General features: G+C 53.8%; 1 long non-coding RNA gene across 2 annotated transcripts in view; it reads right to left on the bottom strand.

The window, feature by feature from the left end:
* LOC140393606 (uncharacterized) overlaps positions 1-25,815 on the bottom strand; it is a 185,380-nt gene extending 159,565 nt beyond the window's left edge. For both annotated transcript variants that reach the window (XR_011935692.1, XR_011935693.1), the window contains exon 1: positions 25,729-25,815. This is a non-coding gene — a long non-coding RNA (uncharacterized lncRNA). The remainder of the gene's footprint in view (positions 1-25,728) is intronic.
* Between the last annotated feature and the right edge of the window lie 371 nt (positions 25,816-26,186).

Here is a 26,186-nt window from a genome sequence, read left to right as displayed (position 1 = left end):
GAACCCCACCTTTTTGTTTTTTGGTTTCCTTGCTATCACCCGACACAACCACACCCCTCCCCCACAGGGTCACCTAACGCTCGTTGTTCGGTGCTGCTCACACTGAGAGCTGACCTTTGTTGTCCTATTAACACATTCTGCTCAGTTACCTTTTGCCACTATTAATACCCTTCAGTCCTGAACGGCTCCACGAACACTCCCTTTGTGTTATGTCCGTGGCACCTTTGTCAATCTCTCCCTTGCTCTGACCTATCCTTGTCCTTCTACCCTGCCCCCTTGCCAACCTCCCTCCTCAGCCTCCCTCCTCAACCCCCCTCCTCAACCCCCTTCCCAACCCCCTCTCCTCAACCCACTCCTCAACCCCCCTCAACCCCCCTTCCCAACCGTCTCTCCTCAACCCCCCTCCTCAACAACCTCCTCAACCTCCCTCCTCAATCCACCTCCTCAACACCCTCCTCAATCCCTTCCTCAAGCCCCTCCTCAACCACCTCTCCTCAACACCCTCCTCAACCCCCCTCCTCCACCCACTCCTCAACCCCCCCTTCCCAACCCCCTCACCTCAACCCCCTTCCTCAACTCTTCCTCAACCCACTCCTCAACCCCCTCCTCAACCCTATTCCCAATCCCCTCCGCAACCCCCTCCGCAACCCTCTCCTCAACATTCCTAGGGATGCACATCTCCAAAAATCTGTCCTGGTCCACCCACGTCGACGCTACCACCAAGAAAGCACAACAGCGCCTATACTTCCTCAGGAAACTAAGGAAATTCGGCATGTCCACATTGACTCTTACCAACTTTTACAGATGCACCATAGAAAGCATCCTATCGGGCTGCATCACAGCCTGGTATGGCAACTGCTCGGCCCAGGACCGCAAGAAACTTCAGAGAGTCGTGAACACCGCCCAGTCCATCACACGAACCTGCCTCCCATCCATTGACTCCATCTACACCTCCCGCTGCCTGGGGAAAGTGGGCAGCATAATCAAAGATCCCTCCCACCCGGCTTACTTACTCTTCCAACTTCTTCCATCGGGCAGGAGATACAGAAGTCTGAGAACACGCACGAACAGACTCAAAAACAGCTTCTTCCCCACTGTTACTAGACTCCTAAATGACCCTCTTATGGACTGACCTCATTAACACTACACCCTGTATGCTTCATCCGATGCCGGTGTTTATGTAGTTACATTGTATATGTTGTGTTGCCCTATTATGTATTTTCTTTTATTCCCTTTTCTTCCCATGTACTTAATGATCTGCTGAGCTGTTCGCAGAAAAATACTTTTCACTGTACCTCGGTACACGTGACAATAAACAAATCCAAACCAAGCCAACACCCTCCTCAACCCCTCTTCCCAACCCACTCTCCTCAAATCCCCTCCTCAACCCCCTCCTCAACCCCGTCCTCAACCCCTCTACCCAACCCACTCTCCTCAACCCCCCTCCTCAACCACCTCCTCAACCTCCTCCTTAACCCCCGTCCCAACCCCCCCTCCTCAACCCCCTCTCCTCAACCTCCCTTCTCAATCCCCTCTCCTCAACCCCCTCTTCAACTCCCTCCTCAAACCCCACCTCAAACCCCTCCTCAATCACCCTCAGCCCACCTCCTCAAACCTTTCCTCAATCACCCCCTCCTCAAACCCCTCCTCAACCGACCCTCTTCAAACCCCTCCTCAACCCTCCTCCTCAACCCCCTCCTCAACCACACTCCTCAATCCACCTCCTCAACCCCCCGTCTCAACCCCCCTCTTCAACCCCCTCTCCTCAACCTCCCTTCCCAATCCTCTCTCCTCAACCCCCTCCTCATCCCCTCCTCATCCCCCTCCTCAACCCCCTCCTCAACCCCCCTTCCCAACGCCCTCTCCTCAACCCCCTCTTCAACTCCCTCCTCAAACCCCACCTCAAATCCCTCCTCAACCACCCTCAGCCCCCCTCCTCAAACCTTTCCTCAATCACCTCCTCAACCTCCTCCTCAAACCACTCCTCAACCCCTTTCCTCAAACCCCTCCTCAACCCCTCCTCAACCCACCCTCTTCAAACCCCTCCTCAAGCCTCCTCCTCAACCCCCTCCTCAACCCCCCTCCTCAAACCCCTCCTCAACCCCACTCCTCAATCCACCTCCTCAAACCTCTCCTCAACCCCCCTCGTCAACCTCTCCTCAACCACTCTCCTCAACCCCCCTCCTCAACCCCCTCCTCACCCCCTTCCCAACCCCTCTCCTCAACCCCGTTCTGAACCCCGTCTCCTCAACCCCCTGCTCAACCCCTCTCATCACCCCCCTCCTCAACTCCCTCCTCAACCTCCTCCTCAACCCCCTTCCCATCCCCCTCTCCTCAACCCCACTTACAAACCCCCTCTCTCCAACCCCTCTCCTCAACCCCTCTCCTCAACCCCCCTCCTCAACCCCCTCCTCAACCTCCCTCCTCAACCCCCCTCCTCAACCCACCTCCTCAGCCCCCTCCTCAACCCACCTCCTCAGCCCCCTCCTCAACCTCCCTCCTCAACTGCCCTCCTCAACTCCCCTCCTCAACCCCCTCTCTTCAACCCCCCTCCTCAACCCCCATTCCCAACCCCCCCTCCTCAACCCCCCTCCTCAACACCCCTTCCCAACCCCTCTCCTCAACCTCCATCTTCAACCCCCCTCGTCAACCTCCTCCTCAACCCCATCCTCAATCCCCTCCTCAAACCCCTCCTCAACCCCCCTCCTCAAACCACTCCTCCACCCCTCTCCTCAAACCCCTCCTCAACCCCTCCTCCTCAAACCCCTCATCAACCCCTCTCCTCAACCCCCCTCCTCAACCCCCTCCTCAACCCCCTGCTCAAGCCCCTTCCCAACCCCTGCTCCTCAATCCCCCTTCCCAACCCCCCTCCTCAACCCCCATTCCCAACCCCCCCTCCTCAACCCCCCTCCTCAACACCCCTTCCCAACCCCTCTCCTCAACCTCCATCTTCAACCCCCCTCGTCAACCTCCTCCTCAACCCCATCCTCAATCCCCTCCTCAAACCCCTCCTCAACCCCCCTCCTCAAACCACTCCTCCACCCCTCTCCTCAAACCCCTCCTCAACCCCTCCTCCTCAAACCCCTCCTCAACCCCCCTCCTCAATCCACCTCCTCAAACCCCTCCTCCACCCCCCTCATCAACCCGTCTCCTCAACCCCCCTCCTCAACCCCCTCCTCAACCCCCTGCTCAAGCCCCTTCCCAACCCCTGCTCCTCAACCCCCCTTCCCAACCCCCACTCCTCAACCCCCCTTCCCAACCCCCTTTCCGCAACCCCTCTCCTCAACCCCCCTCCTCAACCCCCTCCTCAAACCCCCTCCTCAAACCCTCTCCTCAAACCCCCTCCTCAACCTCCCTTCCCAACACCCTCTCCTTAACCCCTCTCCTCAACCCCTCTCATCAGCCCCCCTCCTCACCCCCCTCCTCAACCCCCTCCTCAACCACCCTCAACCCCCTCCTCAACCCCCCTCTTCAACCCCCTCTTCAATGCCCTACACAACCCCCCTCTCCAGTCCACCTCCTCAACCCACCGCCTCAACCCCCCTCCTCAAATCCCTCCTCAACCACCCTCCTCAACCCCCCTCCTCAAACCTCTCCTCAAACTCCTCCTCAACCCCCTCCTCAACCCTCTTCCCAACCCCTTCTCCTCAACCCCTCTCCTCAACCCCCCTCTTCAACCCCCTCCTCAACTCCCCTTCCCAACCCCCAATCCTCAACTCCCCTTCCCAACCCCCTTTCCTCAACCCCCCTCCTCAACTCCCTCCTCAAACTCCTCCTCAACCTCCCTTCCCAACCCGCTCTCCTCAAACCCCCTTCCCAACCCCCTCTCCTCAACCCCTCTCCTCAACCCCTCTCATCAGCCCCCCTATCATAGATCATAGAATTTACAGTGCAGAAGGAGGCCATTCGGCCCATCGAGTCTGCACCGGCTCTTGGAAAGAGCACCCTACCCAAGGTCAACACCGGCACCCTATCCCCATAACCCAGTAACCCCACCCAACACTAAGGGCAATTTTGGACACTAAGGGCAATTTATCATGGCCAATCCACCTAACCTGCACATCTTTGGACTGTGGGAGGAAACCGGAGCACCAGGAGGAAACCCACGCACACACGGGGAGGATGTGCAGACTCCGCACAGACAGTGACCCAAGCTGGAATCGAACCTTGGACCCTGGAGCTGTGAAGCAATTGTGCTATCCACAAGGCTACCGTGCTGCTCCTCAACCCCCTCCTCAAACCCCTCCTCAACCCCCTCCTCAAACCCCTCCTCAACCCCCTCCTCAACCCCCCTCAACCCCCTCCCCAACCCCCCCTCAACCCCCTCCCCAAACCCCCCCTCAACCCCCTCCCCAACCCCCCTCAATGCCCTACAACCCCCCTCTCCAGCCCACCTCATCAACCCACCTCCTCAACTCCTCATCTCAATCCATCTCCTCAACCCACCTCCTCAACCCCCCCTCCTCAAACCCCTCCTCAACCACCATCCTCAACCCCCCCTCCTCAACCCATTCCTCAAACCACTCCTCAACCCACCCTCCTCAACCCCGCTCAACCCCCTCCTCAACCCCCTCCTCAACCCCCCTCCTCAACCCCTCTCCACAACCCCCCTCTTCAACACCCGCCCCAACCCCCTTCAACGCCCTACTCAATCCCCCTCTCCAGCCCACCTCCTCAACCCACTGCCTCAACCCCCCCTCCTCAAACCACTCCTCAACCAACTCCTCAACCCCCCTCCTCAAACCTCTCCTCAAACTCCTCCTCAACCCCCTCCTCAACCCCCTCCTCAACCCCCTCCTCAAACCTCTCCTCAAACTCCTCCTCAACCCCCCTCCTCAACCCCCTTCCTCAAACCCCTCCTCAAAACCCCTCCTCATCCCCCCTCCTCAACCCCATCCTCAAATCCCTCATCAACCCCCCTCCTCAACCCCCCCTCAACCCCCCTCCTGAACCCCTCTCCACAACCCCCCTCTTCAACCCCCGCCCCAACCCCCCTCAACGCCCGACTCAATCCCTCTCTCCAGCCCACCTCCTCAACCCACCTCCTCAACCCCCCCTCCTCAAACCCCTCCTCAACCACCATCCTCAACCCCCCCTCCTCAAACCTCTCCTCAAACCCCTCCTCAACCCCTCCTCAAACCCCTCATCAACACCCCCTCCTCAAACCCCTCCTCAACACCCCTCCTGAACCCCCCGTCCTCAAACCCCTCCTCAACCCCCCTCCTCAACCCCCTTCCTCAAACCCCTCCTCAACCCCCCTCCTCATTCCCCCTCCTCAACCCCATCCTCAAACCCCTCGTCAACCCCCTCGCCTCAATCCCCCCTCCTCAACCCCCCTCCTCAACACCCCTTCCCAACCCCTCTCCTCAACCTCCATCTTCAACCCCCCTCGTCAACCTCCTCCTCAACCCCATCCTCAATCCCCTCCTCAAACCCCTCCTCAACCCCCCTCCTCAAACCACTCCTCCACCCCTCTCCTCAAACCCCTCCTCAACCCCTCCTCCTCAAACCCCTCATCAACCCCTCTCCTCAACCCCCCTCCTCAACCCCCTCCTCAACCCCCTGCTCAAGCCCCTTCCCAACCCCTGCTCCTCAATCCCCCTTCCCAACCCCCCTCCTCAACCCCCATTCCCAACCCCCCCTCCTCAACCCCCCTCCTCAACACCCCTTCCCAACCCCTCTCCTCAACCTCCATCTTCAACCCCCCTCGTCAACCTCCTCCTCAACCCCATCCTCAATCCCCTCCTCAACCCCCTCCTCAAACCCCTCCTCAACCCCCTCCTCAACCCCCCTCAACCCCCTCCCCAACCCCCCCTCAACCCCCTCCCCAAACCCCCCCTCAACCCCCTCCCCAACCCCCCTCAATGCCCTACAACCCCCCTCTCCAGCCCACCTCATCAACCCACCTCCTCAACTCCTCATCTCAATCCATCTCCTCAACCCACCTCCTCAACCCCCCCTCCTCAAACCCCTCCTCAACCACCATCCTCAACCCCCCCTCCTCAACCCATTCCTCAAATCACTCCTCAACCCACCCTCCTCAACCCCCCTCAACCCCCTCCTCAACCCCCTCCTCAACCCCCCTCCTCAACCCCTCTCCACAACCCCCCTCTTCAACACCCGCCCCAACCCCCTTCAACGCCCTACTCAATCCCCCTCTCCAGCCCACCTCCTCAACCCACTGCCTCAACCCCCCCTCCTCAAACCACTCCTCAACCAACTCCTCAACCCCCCTCCTCAAACCTCTCCTCAAACTCCTCCTCAACCCCCTCCTCAACCCCCTCCTCAACCCCCTCCTCAAACCTCTCCTCAAACTCCTCCTCAACCCCCCTCCTCAACCCCCTTCCTCAAACCCCTCCTCAAAACCCCTCCTCATCCCCCCTCCTCAACCCCATCCACAAATCCCTCATCAACCCCCCTCCTCAACCCCCCCTCAACCCCCCTCCTGAACCCCTCTCCACAACCCCCCTCTTCAACCCCCGCCCCAACCCCCCTCAACGCCCGACTCAATCCCTCTCTCCAGCCCACCTCCTCAACCCACCTCCTCAACCCCCCCTCCTCAAACCCCTCCTCAACCACCATCCTCAACCCCCCCTCCTCAAACCTCTCCTCAAACCCCTCCTCAACCCCTCCTCAAACCCCTCATCAACACCCCCTCCTCAAACCCCTCCTCAACACCCCTCCTGAACCCCCCGTCCTCAAACCCCTCCTCAACCCCCCTCCTCAACCCCCTTCCTCAAACCCCTCCTCAACCCCCCTCCTCATTCCCCCTCCTCAACCCCATCCTCAAACCCCTCGTCAACCCCCTCGCCTCAATCCCCCCTCCTCAACCCCCCTCCTCAACACCCCTTCCCAACCCCTCTCCTCAACCTCCATCTTCAACCCCCCTCGTCAACCTCCTCCTCAACCCCATCCTCAATCCCCTCCTCAAACCCCTCCTCAACCCCCCTCCTCAAACCACTCCTCCACCCCTCTCCTCAAACCCCTCCTCAACCCCTCCTCCTCAAACCCCTCATCAACCCCTCTCCTCAACCCCCCTCCTCAACCCCCTCCTCAACCCCCTGCTCAAGCCCCTTCCCAACCCCTGCTCCTCAACCCCCCTTCCCAACCCCCCTCCTCAACCCCCATTCCCAACCCCCCCTCCTCAACCCCCCTCCTCAACACCCCTTCCCAACCCCTCTCCTCAACCTCCATCTTCAACCCCCCTCGTCAACCTCCTCCTCAACCCCATCCTCAATCCCCTCCTCAAACCCCTCCTCAACCCCCTCCTCAAACCACTCCTCCACCCCTCTCCTCAAACCCCTCCTCAACCCCTCCTCCTCAAACCCCTCCTCAACCCCCCTCCTCAATCCACCTCCTCAAACCCCTCCTCCACCCCCTCATCAACCCCTCTCCTCAACCCCCCTCCTCAACCCCCTCCTCAACCCCCTGCTCAAGCCCCTTCCCAACCCCTGCTCCTCAACCCCCCTCCTCAACTCCTCTCCTCAACCCCCCTCCTCAACCCCCTCCTCAACCCCCCTTCCCAACCCCCACTCCTCAACCCCCCTTCCCAACCCCCTTTCCGCAACCCCTCTCCTCAACCCCCCTCCTCAACCCCCTCCTCAAACCCTCTCCTCAAACCCCCTCCTCAAACCCTCTCCTCAAACCCCCTCCTCAACCTCCCTTCCCAACACCCTCTCCTTAACCCCTCTCCTCAACCCCTCTCATCAGCCCCCCTCCTCACCCCCCTCCTCAACCCCCTCCTCAACCAGCCTCAACCCCCTCCTCAACCCCCCTCTTCAACCCCCTCTTCAATGCCCTACACAACCCCCCTCTCCAGTCCACCTCCTCAACCCACCGCCTCAACCCCCCTCCTCAACCCCTCTCCACAACCCCCCTCTTCAACACCCGCCCCAACCCCCTTCAACGCCCTACTCAATCCCCCTCTCCAGCCCACCTCCTCAACCCACTGCCTCAACCCCCCCTCCTCAAACCACTCCTCAACCAACTCCTCAACCCCCCTCCTCAAACCTCTCCTCAAACTCCTCCTCAACCCCCTCCTCAACCCCCTCCTCAACCCCCTCCTCAAACCTCTCCTCAAACTCCTCCTCAACCCCCCTCCTCAACCCCCTTCCTCAAACCCCTCCTCAAAACCCCTCCTCATCCCCCCTCCTCAACCCCATCCTCAAATCCCTCATCAACCCCCCTCCTGAACCCCTCTCCACAACCCCCCTCTTCAACCCCCGCCCCAACCCCCCTCAACGCCCGACTCAATCCCTCTCTCCAGCCCACCTCCTCAACCCACCTCCTCAACCCCCCCTCCTCAAACCCCTCCTCAACTACCATCCTCAACCCCCCCTCCTCAAACCTCTCCTCAAACCCCTCCTCAACCCCTCCTCAAACCCCTCATCAACACCCCCTCCTCAAACCCCTCCTCAACACCCCTCCTGAACCCCCCGTCCTCAAACCCCTCCTCAACCCCCCTCCTCAACCCCCTTCCTCAAACCCCTCCTCAACCCCCCTCCTCATTCCCCCTCCTCAACCCCATCCTCAAACCCCTCGTCAACCCCCCCGCCTCAATCCCCCCTCCTCAACCCCCCTCCTCAACACCCCTTCCCAACCCCTCTCCTCAACCTCCATCTTCAACCCCCCTCGTCAACCTCCTCCTCAACCCCATCCTCAATCCCCTCCTCAAACCCCTCCTCAACCCCCCTCCTCAAACCACTCCTCCACCCCTCTCCTCAAACCCCTCCTCAACCCCTCCTCCTCAAACCCCTCATCAACCCCTCTCCTCAACCCCCCTCCTCAACCCCCTCCTCAACCCCCTGCTCAAGCCCCTTCCCAACCCCTGCTCCTCAACCCCCCTTCCCAACCCCCCTCCTCAACCCCCATTCCCAACCCCCCCTCCTCAACCCCCCTCCTCAACACCCCTTCCCAACCCCTCTCCTCAACCTCCATCTTCAACCCCCCTCGTCAACCTCCTCCTCAACCCCATCCTCAATCCCCTCCTCAAACCCCTCCTCAACCCCCCTCCTCAAACCACTCCTCCACCCCTCTCCTCAAACCCCTCCTCAACCCCTCCTCCTCAAACCCCTCCTCAACCCCCCTCCTCAATCCACCTCCTCAAACCCCTCCTCCACCCCCTCATCAACCCCTCTCCTCAACCCCCCTCCTCAACCCCCTCCTCAACCCCCTGCTCAAGCCCCTTCCCAACCCCTGCTCCTCAACCCCCCTCCTCAACTCCTCTCCTCAACCCCCCTCCTCAACCCCCTCCTCAACCCCCCTTCCCAACCCCCACTCCTCAACCCCCCTTCCCAACCCCCTTTCCGCAACCCCTCTCCTCAACCCCCCTCCTCAACCCCCTCCTCAAACCCTCTCCTCAAACCCCCTCCTCAAACCCTCTCCTCAAACCCCCTCCTCAACCTCCCTTCCCAACACCCTCTCCTTAACCCCTCTCCTCAACCCCTCTCATCAGCCCCCCTCCTCACCCCCCTCCTCAACCCCCTCCTCAACCAGCCTCAACCCCCTCCTCAACCCCCCTCTTCAACCCCCTCTTCAATGCCCTACACAACCCCCCTCTCCAGTCCACCTCCTCAACCCACCGCCTCAACCCCCCTCCTCAAATCCCTCCTCAACCACCCTCCTCAACCCCCCCTCCTCAAACCTCTCCTCAAACTCCTCCTCAACCCCCTCCTCAACCCTCTTCCCAACCCCTTCTCCTCAACCCCTCTCCTCAACCCCCCTCTTCAACCCCCTCCTCAACTCCCCTTCCCAACCCCCACTCCTCAACTCCCCTTCCCAACCCCCTTTCCTCAACCCCCCTCCTCAACTCCCTCCTCAAACTCCTCCTCAACCTCCCTTCCCAACCCGCTCTCCTCAAACCCCCTTCCCAACCCCCTCTCCTCAACCCCTCTCATCAGCCCCCCTATCATAGATCATAGAATTTACAGCGCAGAAGGAGGCCATTCGGCCCATCGAGTCTGCACCGGCTCTTGGAAAGAGCACCCTACCCAAGGTCAACACCGGCACCCTATCCCCATAACCCAGTAACCCCACCCAACACTAAGGGCAATTTTGGACACTAAGGGCAATTTATCATGGCCAATCCACCTAACCTGCACATCTTTGGACTGTGGGAGGAAACCGGAGCACCCGGAGGAAACCCACGCACACACGGGGAGGATGTGCAGACTCCGCACAGACAGTGACCCAAGCTGGAATCGAACCTGGGACCCTGGAGCTGTGAAGCAATTGTGCTATCCACAAGGCTACCGTGCTGCTCCTCAACCACCTCCTCAAACCCCTCCTCAACCCCCTCCTCAAACCCCTCCTCAACCCCCTCCTCAACCCCCCTCAACCCCCTCCTCAACCCCCCCCTCAACCCCCTCCCCAACCCCCCTCAATGCCCTACAACCCCCCTCTCCAGCCCACCTCATCAACCCACCTCCTCAACTCCTCATCTCAATCCATCTCCTCAACCCACCTCCTCAACCCCCCCTCCTCAAACCCCTCCTCAACCACCATCCTCAACCCCCCCTCCTCAACCCATTCCTCAAACCACTCCTCAACCCACCCTCCTCAACCCCCCTCAACCCCCTCCTCAACCCCCTCCTCAACCCCCCTCCTCAACCCCTCTCCACAACCCCCCTCTTCAACACCCGCCCCAACCCCCTTCAACGCCCTACTCAATCCCCCTCTCCAGCCCACCTCCTCAACCCACTGCCTCAACCCCCCCTCCTCAAACCACTCCTCAACCAACTCCTCAACCCCCCTCCTCAAACCTCTCCTCAAACTCCTCCTCAACCCCCTCCTCAACCCCCTCCTCAACCCCCTCCTCAAACCTCTCCTCAAACTCCTCCTCAACCCCCCTCCTCAACCCCCTTCCTCAAACCCCTCCTCAAAACCCCTCCTCATCCCCCCTCCTCAACCCCATCCTCAAATCCCTCATCAACCCCCCTCCTCAACCCCCCCTCAACCCCCCTCCTCAACCCCTCTCCACAACCCCCCTCTTCAACCCCCGCCCCAACCCCCCTCAACGCCCGACTCAATCCCCCTCTCCAGCCCACCTCCTCAACCCACCTCCTCAACCCCCCCTCCTCAAACCCCTCCTCAACCACCATCCTCAACCGCCCCTCCTCAAACCTCTCCTCAAACCCCTCCTCAACCCCTCCTCAAACCCCTCATCAACACCCCCTCCTCAAACCCCTCCTCAACACCCCTCCTGAACCCCCCGTCCTCAAACCCCTCCTCAACCCCCCTCCTCAACCCCCTTCCTCAAACCCCTCCTCAACCCCCCTCCTCATTCCCCCTCCTCAACCCCATCCTCAAACCCCTCGTCAACCCCCCCGCCTCAATCCCCCCTCAACCCCCTCCTCAAACCCCTCCTCAACCCCTCTCCACAACCCCCCTCTTCAACCCCCGCCCCAACACCCCTCAACGCCCTACTCAATCCCCCTCTCCATCCCACCTCCTCAACCCACCGCCTCAACCCCCCCTCCTCAAAACCCTCCTCAACCCCCCTCCCCAAACCTCTCCTCAAACTCCTCCTCAACCCCCTCCTCAACCCCCCTCCTCAAACCCCTCATCAACACCCCTCCTCAACCTCTCCTCAAACCCCTCCTCAACCCCCCTCCTCAAACCTCTCCTCAAACTCCTCCTCAACCCTCAACCCCCCTCCTCAACCCCCTCGTCAAACCCCTCGTCAAACCCCCTCCTCAAACCCCTCGTCAACCCCCCCTCCCCAGACCCCTGCTCAACCCCCCTCGTCAAACCCCTCGTCAACCCCCCCTCCTCAAACCCCTCGTCAACGCTCCCTCCCCAAACCCCATTGTTTCTGTGAGATGTCCTCACAATGATGTTTCATCCCTCTATAGGAGAAGGTATATTAGAATCCTTCCTTTTGATTTCCCTTTGTTCCCATTTCTTTCATTTTATCTTTATTGCCAAACCTGGTGGCTGGACTTGTTTGGGATCAAACCAAAGATATTGGATATTTAAGTAACTTTAATTTCTTATATTTACAACTGTGTTGTGACTCCAGGTCAAATGGCGAAGGAATTTACCGCACACTCGCGCAGGACATCCTGACACTTTTCAGGAAGAGAGTTCCAGAGACTCATGATCCTCTGAGGGACAAACAAATATCAGCTCTTTCTTATATGAGTGACCCCTTATTTTTCAACGTGATCCCTAGTTTTAGGTTCTCCAATAAGGGGAAACATCTTCTCTACATCCATCCTGTCAATACCCCTCAGGATATTAAAGGCTTCAATCAAATCACCTCTGACTCTTCTAAACTCCAGCGGATACAAACCTAACTTGTCCAATCTTTCCTCATAAGACAACCGACACATTTCTGGTATTAGTCTAGTAAACCTGCTCTGAACTGTTTCTAACACATTTCCTTAAGTAAAGAGACCAATACTGCACATAGTGCTCCAGGGCAGCGTGGTAGCACAGTGGTTAGCACAGTTGCTTCACAGCTCCAGGGTCCCAGGTTCGATTCCCGGCTTGGGTTACTGTCTGTGCGGAGTCTGCACGTTCTCCCCGTGTCTGCGTGGGTTTCCTCCGGGCGCTCCGGTTTCCTCCCACAGTCCAAAGATGTGCAGGTTCGGTGGATTGGCCATGCTAAATTGCCCTTAGTATCCAAAGGTTAGCTGGGTTTGCGGGGTCACAGGGATAGGGCAGGAGCCTAATAGTCAGGAGCCTCCATGTTCCATAATTATCCAGCCCGCTATACTTCTTCTCCTTTCTGTCCAATAAATGTCTCTGATAACAAATCCACCCCAGTATAATTATATTGGAATAAGTACCTCTTCTGAATGTGAACTATCTCCTTCACCCGGAGCTAGTAAATCGACCTGTATTGCGCACGTGAACTCAAAAGCTATCTCTGTAAACATCACCTCTCCTCAGCTGTCCAAAGTTCTAAGACCTCTGTACACTCCCAATTCCTGTCCAAGTTCCTGATTTCCAGTGTCTTGTTAATGGTGGCAGCAGTTTCCCTGGCCTAGATCCGGGACCCTGAAATCCCTCCCTAATTGTCTCCTCTCTGCCTCTCCCTTAAATGGCCCCTGAATCCCAACTCTTTGCGCTCCCTTTTGGTCACCTCTCTGAACAGCTCCCAATGCGACTTGCGTCAAACTTTGTTTAATGAGAAGCAACTGGGCGCAATTTATTGCATTAATGGTGCTATGAAAATGTAAGTTACTGTTGTTGATCTCAGTTCCTTAACTGACTGGTTTTACAGAGACCAGGAGAGCAACCTCTTAACTTCAAGCCTTCAACCTTTGATCTAAATATTGAAAGAACTATTTACTAAAGTACAGGAAGCATTGACTACTTCCTGTTTGGAATTGCAACAATACAGCCGGTGGCTTGTTCAGCGAGCTGGTGAACCTAATTAACATTGTCAGCCACGCTGGTCTCAGCATCCATTTAAAAGTAGGGAAGATACATCATTGTACCTTTAAACTCTCCTTTGAAAGAAGCTGCAGCACTTTGAATGAGCTGTTCAACAGACGAGGGCCATACAGCAATTTAAAACATACACTAGTTAGGCACCATGCCATTGAACACTGAACTCTCTCACTTGGGGGTGTTAGTGAGGTTAAGTGGCACCTGTAAAGAGACTGAGCAGCAGATTGAGAGTGGAAAAGGGTCGGTACAGTGGACTACATTTGAACAGTATATAACTGTGACAATATGTGTATTGTAAGGCATGGTAGCACAGTGGTTAGCACTGTTGTTTCACAGCGCCAGGGTCCCAGGTTCGATTCCTGGCTTGGGTCACTGTCTGTGCGGAGTCTGCACGTTCTCCCCGCGTCTGCGTGGGTTTCCTCCTGGTGCTCCGGTTTCCTCGCACAAGTCCCGAAAAAGACTTGCTTGTTCGGTGAATTGGACATTCTGAATTCTCCCTCTGTGTACCCGAACAGGTGCCGGAGTGTGGCGACGAGGGGATGTTCACAGGAACTTCATTGCAGTGTGAATGTAAGCCTAGTGGTGACAATAAAGATTATTATTAATGAAGGGTTAACAATTTATTGTAACTACATCCAACCTCTAGATGGCGATCAAGCGTACACACGTGGGTCACGTGATACTCTTGATTCGGGGAGTAGGTTGATAGGCAATGTAGTGAATAGCCGAATTATCAGGAGCTCTGTAGTTAGTATCATAGTTTCAGTCAATCTGCAATCTTTTATATCTTAGCAAGCAACACGAATCTAATTAGTTGTAGTGTAAATAAATGAGCTTTGTTCAAGACATAGTTTGATATTCTTTGTGAGACACTACACTTTGAAGCCATTCTCATTAAGAAATCAAAGAAATCAAAGATATGGCTAGAGCAGGGACAGGAATGGTTGTTGCAGGTGACAGGGTTTAGATATTTCAGTAAGCTCAGGGAAGGTGGTAAAAGAGGGGGAGGGGTGGCATTGTTAGTCAAGGACAGTATTACGGTGGCAGAAAGGACGTTTGATGAGGACTCGTCTACTGAGGTAGTATGGGCTGAGTTTAGAAACAGGAAAGGAGAGGTCCCCCTGTTAGGGGTTTTCTATAGGCCTCCGAAAAGCTCCAGAGATGTAGAGGAAAGGATTGCAAAGATGATTCTGGATAGGAGCGAATGCAACAGTGTAGTTGTTGTGGGGGACTTTAACTTTCCAAATATTGACTGGAAACGCTATAGTTCGAGTGCTTTAGATGGGTCCATTTTTGTCCAATGTGTGCAGGAGGGTTTCCTGACACAGTATGTAGATAGGCCAACGAGAAGCGAGGCCATATTGGATGTGGTACTGGGTAATGAACCAGGACAGGTGTTAGATTTGGAGGTAGGTGAGCACTTTGGTGATAGTGACCACAATTCGATTACGTTTACTTTAGTGATGGAAAGGGATAGGTACATACTGCAGGGCAAGAATTATACCTGGGGGAAAGGAAATTACGATGTAATGAGGCAAGACTTAGGATGTATCGGATGGAGAGGAAAACTGCAGGGGATGGGCACAATGAAAATGTGGAGCTTGTTCAAGGAACAGCTACTGCATGTCCTTGATAAGTATGTACCTGTCAGGCAGGGAGGAAGTGGTCGAGCAAGGGAACTGTGGTTTACAAAAGCAGTCGAAACACTTGTCAAGAGGAAGAAGGAGGCTTATGTAAAGATGAGACATGAATGTTCAGTTAGGGCGCTCGAGAGTTACAAGTTAGCTAGGAAGGACCTAAACAGAGAGCTAAGAAGAGCCAGGCGGGGACATGAGAAGTCTTTGGCAGGTAGGATCAAGGATAACCCTAAAGCTTTCTATAGATATGTCAGGAATAAAAGAATGACTAGGGCCAGTCAAGAACAGTCGTGGGAAGTTGTGCGTGGTGTCCGAGGAGATAGGAGAGGTTCTAAATGAATATTTTTCGTCAGTATTCACACAGGAAAAAGACAATGTTGTCGAGGAGAATACTGAGATTCAAGCTACTAGACTAGAACATCATCCAGTTATTTAGCCCCAGGGAGTTTGTAGTTATTATTGCCATTTTTACAAGTTTTTCACCCATTGATTGTTGCTATCTGGCTGCTCTCATTGCCAATCTCCCAAATCCTTTCACATTGATAATGGAAGGACTGCCTTTCCTGGCAGTAAATATAAGCGTGCATTCCATTTCATATCATATGGGACCTGCAAGACCTCACGTGGACAATGACCTCAGGAGGTCACTGCCAGTGTGAGAGATGGGTGAGATCCTAGTCTCTCTGCTCGTTGCGGACCCATCAATGTGGTCCAGACTGACCTCATGTTGCTGGACGAGGTTTGTGCTGTCTCTGGGTTCCATGCAAGGTGCTCTGGTTGGTGGCAGCAGCCCCTCTGTCCCTCTGTTAGTGACCATGCATCTGGATGGGTCCGAGATGACTGAGAAGCCATGGCGCTGGACATACCCTCACAGACAGTCACCATGCAGGCGCCACCAGCCATACAACAAGCCCCAAGTTTATCAGGGCCAACAGGACAACTGTGTCAACGGGCTGCATCCAATGCCAGGATAGGGCAGGGGGAACCAAGTTGGCGCACTCACAAATGTGAGTGCCAGGAGCAAAATTTTGCTTTTATGTTAATAGCCTGAATTTGCTTCACGTGTTTTAGAGGACAGTAAGTCTTACAACACCAGGTTAAAGTCCAACAGGTTTGTTTCGAATCACTAGCTTTCGGAGCGCTGCTCCTTCCTCAGGTGAATGAAGAGGTAGGTTCCAGAAACATATATATAGACAAAGCCAAAGATGCAAGACGATACTTTGAATGCGAGTCTTTGCATGTAATTAAGTCTTTACAGGTCCAGACAGAGCAACTGGAGAGAGGGATAATCACAGGTTAAAGAGGTGTGAATTGTACCAAGCCAGGACAGTTGGTAGGATTTCGCAGGCCAGATGGTGGGGGATGAATGTAATGCGACATGAATCCCAGGTCCCGGTTGAGGCCGTACTCATGTGTGCGGAACTTGGCTATAAGTTTCTGCTCGGCGATTCTGCGTTGTCGCGCGTCCTGAAGGCCGCCTTGGAGAACGCTTACCCGGAGATCAGAGGCTGAATGCCCTTGACTGCTGAAGTGTTCCCCGACTGGAAGGGAACATTCCTGCCTGGCGATTGTCGCGCGAAGTCCGTTCATCTCCACATCGTGTTTCAGAGGGACGTGCTGGATCTGCAGGGTTGTAAACTTTACTTCATAAGTACTGAGTGGACTTTGGGGTCAATTGCAAACGTCTGGTAAGGCACCCCTGGCATCAGTGCCTTGACACCCGGTCTGAAGGTGTATTGAATCAGGGCCTCCACGGTGTCCCTGCCTTCCGGAAAGTTCCAGGAGTCTGCCTCCGCGTCCTCACCATGACCTTTCCTGGGCTGCTCTTCTGATCCGCCATTGGAGCCAACATCTGCAGCCTGTGGAGCTGCCTCAGTATCCTCGTCCTCTATTGCAGGGTTACCAACACCGGGGGCTGCGGCCTCCAGGGACTCTGTGGAAGCTCGGGGAGCAACTTGTCCAATATCAGGGAAAAAAAACACGTAATCGAAAACCCCGCAAAAAAATGAGCATGCGAGGGAGCAACCATCAGAAACTGTAGAAAAACCCCTGCCAGAGCAGAGATACAGAGCTCAGAGAAGGCCAGAGCAGAGATACAGAGCTCAGAGAAGGCCAGAGCAGAGATACAGAGCTCAGAGAAGGCCAGAGCAGAGATACAGAGCTCAGAGAAGGCCAGAGCAGAGATACAGAGCTCAGAGAAGGCCAGAGCAGAGATACAGAGCTCAGAGAGGGCCAGAGCAGAGATACAGAGCTCAGAGAAGGCCAGAGCAGAGATACAGAGCTCAGAGAAGGCCAGAGCAGAGATACGGAGCTCAGAGAAGGCCAGAGCAGAGATACAGAACTCAGAGAAAGATCTGGGGGGGCAGAGCAATGGTCAACGGTCAGAAATAGAGAAATATTTAAAAATCTAATTGTCCAATCAGAGCCAGGATTCAACATGCGCCGGCTACTGATAGGCTGACTGGTCTGCATGCAAATAGGCCGCCCAACACCCAAATTATCTATAAAAGTGGGTGTTGGGGCAACGGTGCCTGAATGTGTCAGAGAAGCCCCAGGGAATGTGGATCGAGAGGCTGAGCGTCCAGAGGAGTGGACAGTGGATCGAGTGTAAGAGCGGGCAGCAGAGCAAGAGGAGGAATGGCCGGCGCAGTGAAAGGAGGGGCAAGCGGCGGAGCCAGCGGGTGATGGGGCCAGTGCCAGATCGCTCTGGAGGACATTGCAGTTCCGCCTCTGAATGGTGCCTCTCTCCCTCCGCAGGCTAATGGTGCTCTCTATCGCCACTCCTTTGGAGATGTGACTCCAATTGTACCTGTACTCCACTCTGTCCTTGGATAGCGGGGCACATCAGCCACCTTGTCAATGGAAAGCCCTCATCGATCCAGCCGAGCGGGAGTGACAACAGCCTCGGTACCAGTGAGCTCATGCGAGCTGGCAGGGTGCCTCGCACAGACTTGCAGAATCTGCGTCTTGTGGTCACAAACTATCTTCACGTCGATGGAGTGGAAGCCCTTCCTGTTCGCAAAGGTAGCTGGCTCACCTGCTGGCACCCTGATGGCCACATAAGTGCGGTTATTGGCACCCTGGGTGTGGGGGAGGCCTGTAATCGGAGCGAAGCCTCTGGTTGGCTCAGCCTGGCTGGCCACGCCCATCTGGCAATGAATAAATATCCTGATCTGGCTGAACGCAGCATCAGTGACCAACATGATGCAACTGTGGGCAGCAGATTGGGACTCTCCACATAGACCCCCCCACTGACTCTGGAAAGAGCCAGTCACATAGAGGTTGTGGGCTCTGTGACCTATCGAGCCACTGGCATAGGATGGAGACGCTTTCTGACCCAACCATCTGACATATGGAGGTCACAGTCACATTGAAGAGGCGGATCCACTTTTAGCACTGCACCCTCATATGCAGAGGTAGCTGGATCACTGCCTGGAGAACAGGGCAACAGAATAGTTGCATCTTCTGCAGCCTCCTCCCCCTTGCACTCCCTCCTGGCCCTGCACCCCCCTGTGTCTGCAGCTCTCCTCACACAGGTCACTCCCTCCAATGCTGCGTGCATTCCCTTCCTTCTCTCCCTTCTGCCCGTCTCTCCCTCCTCATAGGAGAAGCCACCGATGGAGTACACAGTCCCCATTACCAGAGAAGCAGAAATCTGCCTAGTGACAGAGGGTCCCCATGATATAAATCCTCCAGGAGCCTTGGAGACACCAATGAGTCCTGAAGTGAAGGCTCGCATTATCTCGAGATATGGCTGTCAAGTTTCACAAAGCAACCAGCAGCAAAGTATCTCTGAAATTCCTCACAGTAACAATGCTCCGGAAATATATTATCTCGTCCTTGGATGACATGATGGGAAAAATGGATTGTCTGCAGACCCGCATACTGAGCGTGAAATTGCAAAGTCACCTCAACATTTCACTTCATCAACATTTCAATGAGTTGAATTGCTTGTTTAGTTGTTGAAGGGCTGGCTGCGAAGCCAGTCATAATATTTCTCCAGTGCAGGATCCCATCTGGATGTGCGCCTGCATTTACAGCATAGAATTCTGGCCTCTGTCTGTTGTTGACGCATTGTTCTAAGTGCTGCTTCAATCTGTGTTTACTGCCCTGTTCTCTGGACTGTATCTGTTTCTTCATTCTTCCATCCCTTTCCTCTACTTCAGAGAGGCTTGGATTGCACCCGAGCTCACAGCAGAGCAAAGGGGCATTGTCACATTCTGCTGAGCCGAGCTTTGGTGTGATGCTGCAGGCTGTGCAGTGACGGAGAACCATAACGTACCTGACCATGGGAGGAAAACTGTCAAAGATAGCAGAACAGAATGTGTGCAAGTGTCAAAGCAACTGACCTCTGAAAACAATGGAAACTTAATTGGCTGCAGCATCGCTAAAGGTTCATGGGCCTCATCAGCAGGGGCAGGTAGGCCACTGGCTTCACCTGGAAAAAGATGATTGTTCTGTGAATTGTCTCAAGAAGCAAGATGCTCGAGCCCATCGACAGGGATGCACTGTCAGAACAGTCCAGCCGGAGGTTTGTGATCCATGAGTCCCTAGAGCTGCCTATTATTTTGCAGTAGAGATACATTTCAGTAAAGCTTCAGGTGTCCGAGAACTTGCTCCACTAATTAAACCTAGTCCAATGCCCAGGACGGTATGTGACCCAGGTGCTCCTTGACTGTGATCCACTGCATTAACTCACCCTCACAATCGATAGTCTCAAACCGTACTCTTTTGTATCGATCCTGACATTTTTTTGACTTCAATTCTCTACCTCTGCTTCACATGTTATTTATTGCAACTTTTTGTTTATCGTAAATGTACCAACCATATGACCAGCACTGATACAGCAATAATGTGGGTCTTTATTTGAAAATCGGATTATATGGGGACTATGCTGTTACGACTACTGTTTTATTCTGCCACAGGTTCATGGGATCATATGTTGCATCTGGCCTCATAGTGGGGAGTGATGGACAGTGTTATGGGCCAGCGTTTAGAGAACTCCAAAGGGTATCATGGAGCTCACCTGACCCACAACTTTTACTAGATTGTGGTATGGGGAGCACACGGCCCACTCTACAGGTGTGGGACAGCAGAAATGGAAAAGTATTTTTTTAAAGCAAAACAATGTTTATTCTATGAACTCAAGTTAACCTTTTTAAAACATACAGTGAACATCTTAGCAACCATTAATTCAAATACAACCCCCAAAGAATACAACACTAAGTAATCCTTTAAGCTTCCTTTTAACATCCATAAGACTTAAAACAAAACCTTTAACAGAAGCACATCAGGTTAAAGTCACTACTGAGAGCAGTTATTAGTTTTAAATCACCAAAGGATCGATTTACATTCTTTAGATTACAGAAAGACTCACACACTTTCTGGCTGTGATTGCAGTTATCCAGCTCTGAAAACGGAACTAAAACACAACCTTCAGCACATAGCCTAAAACGAAAGTAAAAAGCTGACAGACAGCCCAGCTCAACCCACTCTCTGACATCACTGCAGTAGTAAACACCCATTTCTTAAAGGTACTTTCACTACAGATATTTATATATATACCCATTTATAAACACCCATTTCTTAAAGCTACTCTCACATGACAACAGGAGTTTAATGTATTCTCCCATAAAGGTGCATCACACTGCAACATTATTAATCCCCACAGCACAGTAATGCACATTGAGAAATTCTCCCTGGTTTGCATGTCTCCTCAACGGCACAATCTACTCTCTGTCACCAACCCCCTTCCAGAAATAATGGCTGCGACCTCAAAGTAACACCTCATCTAAAGGATGTCATCACTGACAATGCAGCACTCCATCAGTGCCTCTTCCCTTTAAATATGCTGTCATCGCCCCCTCTTCCTTTTCTCCAGAACTGGTAGCCGGTCATCTTACATCTGCGATTTCCTCGCTCCAGGCCACAGAAGCAAAGGAGGCAGCAGCAAACAAACACATGGCCTCCAGGTATTATAAGCATTAAACAGTCAACACTACAATTAAGTTAGCAGCAATCTGCAAAAGCATTGCTTCAACACCTTCAACAACTTGCTCAATCTACATCTCTCTCCCACTCCAGCAACTCCCAGCAGTGAACTCTCAACAGTGGAAAATCACATTGGAATGTCAAACCTTCACAGAGCACACCAGCAGAAAGAAAGAGCTCCCCATCCCCTTCTCCGGCACTGATAGCCGGTCATGTTGCATCCTCCCTTTCCTCGCTCCAGGCCACAGAAGCAAAAGAGGCGGCAGCAAACAAACACACGGCCTCGGGCGTTTGCAGCTACTAGCAGCAGAAAGCAGCAAATACAACCTGCAGCATCACTTGAAATGAAATGAAATGAAATGAAAATCGCTTATTGTCACAAGTAGGCTTCAATGACGTTACTGTGAAAAGCCCCTAGTCGCCACATTCCGGCACCTGTCCGGGGAGGCTGGTACAGGAATCGAACCGTGCTGCTGGCCTCCCTTGGTCTGCTTTAAAAGCCAGCGATTTAGCCCAGTGTGCTAAACCAGCCCTGAGAACTGTGAAGTGCCCACATAACTCACAATGTCAATTCCTTATTAACAATAACCTTCAGTCGTGCAGCTAGGGGCTGCTCACAGTCAAAGGGAGTTAAAGTGACCGTCAGGATATCACCAAGAGCAGGGATCTGTCCTGGGATTGTTGGTGGGACAGACAGGCAGGCAGCAGCTGTAATTGCCCCTCTTATGGGTACCCATAATTTTGGAGGATGGCTTGTTGGACCCGCTGATAATAAACCCCTCACCCCCCCAGCCCAGGAGCGAATCCCGGCCTATGGCACCCAGCACCCCCCCCCCCAACCAAGCCTGCGCCCCACCATGAGGGGTGCCTCACCACCCCCCCAACCCCCCCCCCCCCACCACCACCACCGCCACCGGGCACTGGGGCAGCAGCTCGAGCACCCCTGGGCTGCACGTTGGGGAATGGAAATGGTTACTTACCTCCTCAGCTCCTCTCAGCAGCCAATGGTCCAGCTTCCCGTTTTTACATCGGAGTGCTAAATGCCGCTCCCACAACCTCCCGCTGGGGAGACGGCTTCTATCTCACTAATGAGATGGAGATTACTCTTAATTGGTCTCAACTGGTGTCTCGCCCGTTCTGGGCGGGATCCGGAACCCACTACTGGCCGGTTAGATCGTGAGCCGATTGCTGCCTGGCACGGACCCTGATTTCGGCCTCTCCTGCGGTTTAATGTGTGCTCCCGGATCCGAGCCGGGTGCAATGCGGCCGTTAAATCGTGTCCACAGCCTTTGTTTTCTGCTGTTGTGAGCAGAGCAGACAATGTGCTGGCAGGGTAGGGTGTGTGTGTGTGTGTGTGTGTGTGTGAACGGGGGAGGGGGGGTGGATGGGGGAGGGGGGTGAACGGGGGAGGGGGTGAATGGGGAGACAGTCTCCCTCGAGGATGTCATTGGAGCCTTTGACTCATAGTTCAATCTTTGCAAAAATAATGTTATTGAGAGGTCAAAATTTAATCAATGCACCAAAAACTGGAAGTAAGGATTGACTCATCCATCAGCGAATCGTGATGAAAACTGCCATCCTTAATTGGTTTGCCTTCAGTTGGAATCCAGACCCACAGCAATGGGATTGACTCTTAACCACCCTCTGGAATGGCCGAGCGAGATGCTCAGCTCAGGGTGAGTTAGGGATGGGCAATAAATGCTGGAACAGCCCCGAGACATCCCAGGGATAATAAAGAGAAAAAAATAAACCTCTTTATTGAGAGGTGGTGAAAATCTGAAAGGTGGAGTAATTGAAATGAATGCATTGAAGTGAAGCTTGAGAAATAGGTGAAGGAGTAAGTTTATGTTAATCGGTTGAGATGATGCAAGATCAGAGGAGGCTTGGCTACAACACGGAAAGTTGACATAGACCTTTTCAGCTGCGTGACGTGCCTCTGTGCTGAAAGTACTATGTAATATATCTGTAATCGCGTAAGAATTGAGATCGTTCCTGGGCATGGTAAATTACTGCGGCAGTTTCATCCCTAATTTGGTAACCCTCTTAGTGCCATTGAACCCCCTTTTCAAAAAATATCAACGTGGCATTGGAAAGACCCACAAAAACTGGTTTTCCAACAGGTCCAACTGACCCTGCAATCGTCCTACTTGTTCGTCCAATTCGGCCCAGACAGACAGATAAATTTAATACGTGATGTTTCACCCGATGGGTTAGGGGTGGTCTTATCGCAGAAGATGGAGGACGGCACCAATAGGCCCATCGCCTTTGCCTCTCGAACGCTCACCAACACAGAACAAAAGTTTGCACAAATTGAAAAAGGGAGCCTCGCTGTGGTCTACGGTGTTAGAAAATTCTCTCAGTCCGTGTACGGCCGCTGTTCACCATCATAATCGACCACAAGCCGCCATTGGGATTACTCGGCGAGGGTAAGCCAATTCCACCTATTGCTTTGGCCAGGGTGCACAGATGGCCTTTGCCATTGGCTGCCGATAGCTGCATTTTCTAATATCGACTCTTTGAGTCGGTTCCCACTCCTCCGAAGCCTGGCACCGCCACCTGTGCCACAACAAATTGTCCTGGCGTTGCGGTTTTTGGATATGCTGCCAGTCTCGTCGACCCGTATCAGGAACTGGGCTCAACGTGACATGGTCCTCCCAAAGGTCAAACAAATGGTTCCGGCTGGCTGACATCACGATAACTCGGAGCAGCTCAGACATTACCAACCGAGGAAAGGTTAACTCAGTTGTGAAGATGGAGTATTGCTCTGGGGTCCCTGGTGGGTGCGGGGGGGGGGGGGGGGGGGGGGATGGAGTATTGCTCTGGGGTCCCTGGTGGGTGCGGGGGGGGGGGGGGATGGAGTATTGCTCTGGGGTCCCTGGTGGGTGCGGGGGGGTGGGGGGGGGATGGAGTATTGCTCTGGGGTCCCTGGTGGGTGCGGGGGGGGGGGGGGGGGGATGAAGTATTGCTCTGGGGCTCCTGGTGGGTGCGGGGGGGGGGGGGGGGTTGCTGGCAGTGAGTAGGCATTGAGAGGGGTTTCTGTGCTTCATTCGGAATAGCAGCAAGCAGCCACTTCCACCTTAGAAGAAAGCTGTTCAAAGGATGATTTACAATCTGATTTTCAGATCACATGCATCAGCTGAAAATTGCACACTCGCAGTCGACTGTTCCAGCTGCACCAGTCTGCACACATTCAGAACAAACGCAAGAGATTCAGTCGATGTGTAAATTGAATATTCTGTGGCCGGAGGCAGTCGTTTCCACGGAAATGAAAAACTTACTTTCCTTTTCTTCCTGGGGTAAACAGCAGAAGATTAATGGTCAGATTTTCACTTTTATCTCATTCCAGTCTGCTGTCCGATCAGTTATGAGTGAAGTGATTAGAATCCTGGGTTTCACATGAACCAGTTTGTCCTGAGATCGAACCGCAGCTCGTCCAAGTGTTATTAGTTTTTAGAAATAGTGACGATGTTTATCTTTTTTACTCCAAATCATGTTCTGAAGGTTCAGTTCTAGTATGCATGGATTCTGACTGTGTGTTTGCATAACATAACCTTTTTCGGACTTCAATCTGAGCAGATCATTTTCCATTTTCTAAACAATCAGGCACATTTCAGAGACACGGCGTGCGACCCACAATGCGAGGAGTGGTCTGGAAGATTACAAATCAATTAACAACGCTTTCCTGAAAGCGTCCTCGGGGGGAAAGAAACATTAAAAGGACTTCACATTTCTGTCACACTGTCAGTAAGATGGTCAGTTAGGAGGACTGGCGCGCTAAATTGTCCCTTGGTGTCAAAGGTTAGGTGGGGTCACAGGGTTACAGGGATAGGGCAGGGGAGTGGCCCGAGCTCGGGAGTGTTCTCAGAGGGTGGGTGGGTACTCGATGAGCCGAATAGCTTCCTTCTGCACTGTAGGGCTTCAATCGTTCTATGAAGCAAGGTAGCATTGTGGATAGCACAATTGCTTCACAGCTCCAGGGTCCCAGGTTCGATTCCGGGATGGGTCACTGTCTGTGCGGAGTCTGCACATCCTCCCCGTGTGTGCGTGGGTTTCCTCCGGGTGCTCCGGTTTCCTCCCACAGTCCAAAGATGTGCAGGTTAGGTGGATTGGCCATGATAAATTGCCCTTAGTGTCCAAAATTGCCCTTAGTGTTGGGTGGGGTTACTGGGTTATGGGGATAGGGTGGAGGTGTTGACCTTGGGTAGGGTGCTCTTTCCAAGAGCTGGTGCAGACTCGATGGGCCGAATGGCCTCCTTCTGCTCTGTAAATTCTATGATCTATGACATCAGGTTCCTGTGGTATAACGGTGCTATTCATTCTGGTTTACCTCATCTCACAATAACCTTTTCAACAAACACTTTTGGGTGTTTCTGCTATGATCACTGCTCTCTCAAGATGTGTGTGGCCTGCATTTTTTAAAGAACCGTTTTCTCTTTAAATGAAAAGCTGAAGACTGGGACTGTTGTATTTTTGTGAATACAAGTCATTTTGCTGAAATCATTTCAGTGAAATAATTTCTGAAATGACACAGGGTCTGTACAAAGGAACGTCAGGACGAGAGCCGGCCATTCAAGTGTGTGTTCCACCATTCAATTGGGTCATGGCTGACTTGTATCTTAACATCTCCTGCTTTGGTTCTAACCCCGAGTGCTCCTGCTTAACAAGTAACTTACCAGTTTCTGCTTCGAAATGTTCAACTTACCCAGAATGAAAATGTTTCTGGGAAGAGGCTTCCAGATTGACCCAACCCTTGTGTGAAGAAGTGCTTTGGACAATACCCTGAACAACCAAGCTCTCATTTTAAATTTAAGGCCCTTTGTTTTGGATCCTTTCACGAATGGAAATGACGGAATCACAGAATTGTGACTGCACAGAAAGAGGTCATTCAGCCCATTGTGTGTGTCATAGAATTTACAGTGCAGAAGGAGGCCATTCGGCCCATAGTGTGTGTCGTTCCTCTTCAAATGAACATTGTGACTTAGTGCCATTCTTCACTCTAATCTCCGCACCCCGGCATGGTATTTTGATTCAAATAATCATCCAACACCCTCTTGAAGCCTTGTTTGAACCGGCCTCCACCACACTTCAAGGCCGTGCATTCCAGACCCCAACCACTCGCTGTGTGAAAAGTTTTTTCTCACATCACATTTGCTTATTTTG

This window comes from Scyliorhinus torazame, chromosome 17 (genome assembly GCF_047496885.1).
Source record: "Scyliorhinus torazame isolate Kashiwa2021f chromosome 17, sScyTor2.1, whole genome shotgun sequence".
NCBI lineage: Eukaryota > Metazoa > Chordata > Chondrichthyes > Carcharhiniformes > Scyliorhinidae > Scyliorhinus > Scyliorhinus torazame.
Note: the sequence above shows the minus strand (reverse complement) of the source record. Positions and strands in the feature narration are given on the sequence as shown.